The sequence below is a fragment of the Nannobrachium achirus genome (genome assembly GCF_963921795.1).
Source record: "Nannobrachium achirus genome assembly, chromosome: 21".
Classification (NCBI taxonomy): domain Eukaryota; kingdom Metazoa; phylum Chordata; class Actinopteri; order Myctophiformes; family Myctophidae; genus Nannobrachium; species Nannobrachium achirus.
The window spans coordinates 1,797,533-1,802,206 of NC_137828.1; positions in this window are offsets into that span (position 1 = coordinate 1,797,533).

A 4,674-nucleotide genomic window follows, 5' to 3' on the forward strand; every position below is an offset into this window, starting at 1 on the left:
TTTTTATTTTTTGAAAATGCTTAGTTTTAGTTTAGTTTTGATTAGTTTTAGTGTTAGTTTTAGTCTTTTACGTAATATGGGGTATTTGTCAGGAGTATTTGTCAATAGATTGGACATCTATCCAAAATAAATTGACAAAGACGAAAACTAAGGAGATTTCTCTATCATTTTAGTTTATTTTAGTTAGTTTTATAAACATACAATAACGTTTTAGTTAGTTTTAGTTTACTAAAATAACCTTGGTTTTCAACATCAGCATAAAGTCTCTGTCGGTCGCAAACCTCATACGTCCAAAAAACCTTCATTCAAACACAACAGCATCAAAAGTAGCAGATCTACAAGCTCAAAACACGTCACGTTTCAAGCTTGTAGATCTGCTATGTTTGATGCTGTTGTGTGAAGCTGTAGAATGATTAAGTAGAGACTTTAATTTTCAACAACACATAAACAGTTAGAATAATTATGAAGATGGGAGCTTTCTGATCAAACAGGGACGACATCGTTCTATGAGAATGATATCATTTCAGGATAGAGGTAGGGCTGTCACATTTATTACATGATCGTCTAATCACGATTATTTGAGATCAATCGTGATTATTTTGCATAATCGTCATCATCCTTTCCATGTTGAACATTTTGAAAAATAGCAGAAATAGCTGATAGCTTACAACTCGTCACTTTGTGACACGTTGTAAGCTTGTAGATCAGCTATTTCCGCTATTGTCAAAAGACATCTTTATGTACAAAATGATGAAATTTGTCAGTAATCTGTCCTGTGCAGTTTGTGGTTATGAGGCCTAAATGACACACAGAAATGAAGTTTGTATTCATTATGTTCCATGCAGTCTTCAATGCCAGAAACACAATTAAATCCTTAATCGCAATTACTTGTGACATTTAATCACCAATTTAAATGTGTCATCGTGACAGATCTAGATATGAGGTTGTTAAGATACATGTTGGTTAACTTAATATGTATATGTTTATATTTACCTGTGAATGTCTTCAGATGCAGAGCAGAGAGGAGAGGAGAGGGTGGAGGTCTGGAGGTCCAGTGGGTTCTGATGTGAGGGGCTGTGAATGGAGCAACCTGGACACGCATGAATGCACGCACGGGGACGCAAGCACACACGCATGCATGCAAGCTTCCACGCAAGCGTGTGTGTGTACACATAACCCTGCATATAGAATCTGAGGTGGTTTCCCAAACTATTTAACTGGAGATCCACAGGATTAATGTGATGTTTCTCCCTGGGAACCAATAAACTATAGTGGAAACAGCAGTAGATCAGCTATTTTCGAATCCCCTCTAATGTTAATGGACTTCTTTTTTAATGGAATGAAAAAATAGATTTCCCCTATTGAACTCAATGGACCTTTGGGTTATACTGTATATACAGTATAGGCCTATACATACATACAATTTTGATGCACCCCAATACACACACACACACACACACACACACACACACACACACACACACACACACACACACACACACACACACACACACACACACACACACACACACACACACACACACACACACACACACACACCTCACCCTTAGTTCGGTAGACTCTGTGTGATTGGGAGGGGTGAAGTTGCAACATTCTTGCATATTTAATTAATGTGTTTGTGCTCACTGCTCACGTGCAGTCATATCAATGAATGAAATGTCAAAGTCAAGGCACTGAAAAAAAGAAGCTTTAATTTACATTAGAATCCCATGATTTCCACCAGTGATAATAAAAGTGCATTCATATGATTTAAATCCAGCCGTGTTGTAGTATCTGATGGTAATTACAATGAAACACATCATTTTACATTATGTAACGTAACATATCCTCACCACAGTGGAATGTGTTATGTGTAAGTAATTAAGTATTAGTATGTGTAAATAAGTAACTATTAGTAAGTATTAATAAGTAAGCCTAAGTACAGTAAGTATTAGTAACATACTGAGCATCTTTCAGGCTATTAGACTAATTATACGTCTCTAAATGCTTGTCTAAAATCGGTCTAATCAACGTCTAGAAATGAAAGTTGTATCTATACTGTATACTGTATACTGTATACAGACAACGTCTAGTCCAAGTCTTTCTAGACGTTGATTAGACTGATTTTAGACTGATGTAGCCAACTATTGCTCCCTGGGAAGTATTAGTAAGTAAGTGCGTAAGTCAGAGTAGCATTTTGTCTGAATAACTTTATATATAATGTTGAATATGGAACATTATTTGTAAACACGCACGCACGCACATTTCTTTTACAGACATTTGCCTTTCTGTCTGTAAAAACTGCATTCATGGTCTGAAAAGGGTGGTATTTTAAAGGTAAAAGTATATGTCTACAGTATGTGTGCACTGCCTGCCCAGAAGCTAAGATTTGAGTAAAACAATACTCGCTTTAATAATATGTATACTGTATTTATTCAAGGATTTGCACAATTTTTTTTCCTAAAATAGCAGATCTACAAGCTCATAGTGTGGTACGAGGTGACGGGCTGTGAGCTTGTAGATTGGCAATTTTGGGGCGAAGAGGTTGGGGTACTACAGCTAAGAAAAGAGCGGACCAAGAACCGAAGCCAAAGGTAAAGTTTACAAAGTATTGAAGTTCTAAGTGGTTAAATGTCTGAGAATACACATTTAGCATGAATGCAAAATGTAGTGGGGGTCCCTGCTTCATCTCTCTCTCCCTCAGCTAAGGGGTCCCTGCTTCATCTCTCTCTCTCTCTCTCTCAGCTAAGGGGTCCCTGCTTCAGCTCTCTCTCTCTCAGCTAAGGGGTCCCTGCTTCAGCTCTCTCTCTCTCAGCTAAGGGGTCCCTGCTTCAGCTCTCTCTCTCTCAGCTAAGGGGTCCCTGCTTCATCTCTCTCTCTCTCTCTCTCTCTCTCTCTCAGCTAAGGGGTCCCTGCTTCATCTCTCTCTAAGGGGTCCTTGCTTCATCTCTCTCTAAGGGGTCCTTGGCCATAAAAACCTTAAATGGTTTAGACCAGTGGTTCCCAGACTTTTCAGGTCCAGACCCAAAAGAGAGATTAGACGTTTGCCCGGGTGAAAACAGCAGATCTACAAGTTCCCAGATCACTTGCAGATCGTCTATTTAATTGTTGGAAACTAACAAAAAAAAATTAAGGACTTTTTAATACATCTAAAATGTCAAATTAAACATTGGCCAAATAGTCAAATATTAGAGGCAGAAATTGTGAAAACTATTTTCACAACCGTGTCATACAAAATGTAATGCCTCAACATTTAGTGCTCGTCAGGGTGGGGGGGGAGGGGTCATTATCTTTGGGGGTCGTGGCCTGAAAAGGTTGAGAACCACTGCTGTAGTTCTTAATCGGGGTGTTGTAGTTCTTAATCTGGGTGTTGTAGTTCTTAATCTGGGTGTTGTAGTTCTTAATCTGGGTGTTGTAGTTCTTAATCTGGGTGATGTAGAAGAGGGTTGGGTTCTGTCCATGATATCATGGGTGCGTTCGGAAATGTGCACTCAGCGCACTGGTGTGCCACGTTGTCGTTTGTTTATTCTGTGCACTTGCGTTGTCGTTGGGAAATTCAGTGCACGGCGCACCGGGTGTGCGTGAGTGCACGCACTGAACGACCCTACTCAGAAGATGGGGTTTGGCAATGTGTAGCTCTGGTCCATAACGTTAGTGGAGACAGGGACGTGCTGGGCCCCTGATTCAGCCCGGGAAAAAAAGAGTTGGAGAGGCCCTCATTTTATTTATTTTTTTAGTTATATTACGTCGTTGTTGGGTGGAAACCTTATTTGTCCAAAACCGTTTGTTTTGTATTTATCATTTTAAAAATGATTTAAACTAGTGAAAACAGCCGATCTACAAGCACACAACGCCTCGCGGTGCGAGGCGTTGTGTGCTTGTAGATCTGCTGTTTTCACTACTTTTGTGCGACGGCCTTGTATGATGAAGCAGGGCTTTGCTTTGCGAAGAAATGTATAAATTTGAAACTTGGAGATACAAAGTTTCTGCCCGACAGTGACGATTTACTTTGTTGGCCGCACAGCCCCCAAAATGGAACGAAGGCCGACATTTTATTTTAATTTTTTTCCTAATGGCCGGCCTGGACCGGCCGGGAATGAACCGGCCGTTCGGGAGTTGTCCCGCTTTTCCCAATGGCCAGCACGTCCCTGAGTGGAGAGAACTCCTCTAACGTTATGGACCAGAGCTAGGCAGCGTGGTGCGTCAGTGCGGACAGTGTTTTGATTGGTTGGTTTTCATGGCCGTGTCTCGAGCGCTTCTCAGCTGTGAACAATGGAGGAAATGACCGCAAAATGCAGAATTTGCAGCTTCGTTGGTCGTTTGGGCTTGATAGTTTCACTAACAGCAGGAAGGCCAATGTTATGAATTACATCTCCTTTCAATATCAACGTTACGTTAGCAACTGCTGCTTTTCAGAAAGTTTACCTTCAGAGTTCAGAGTGAAAAAGTGCACAGCTGTCTCTTAACTGGTCGTTCGTAAACAAGCCACACTGAACGCACTCTACAACGTCTCGCCCACTGCACTCACTGCACTGAGCACACACCCGGTGCGCGTTTCCCAACGCACCCCATGTTACATAAACTTGACCACCACCACCAAATACATTGCCTTGTCGCCTTATTTTCTCATTGATTATTGATTGATCAGAATTCCTCCACGGTCATCACTGCATC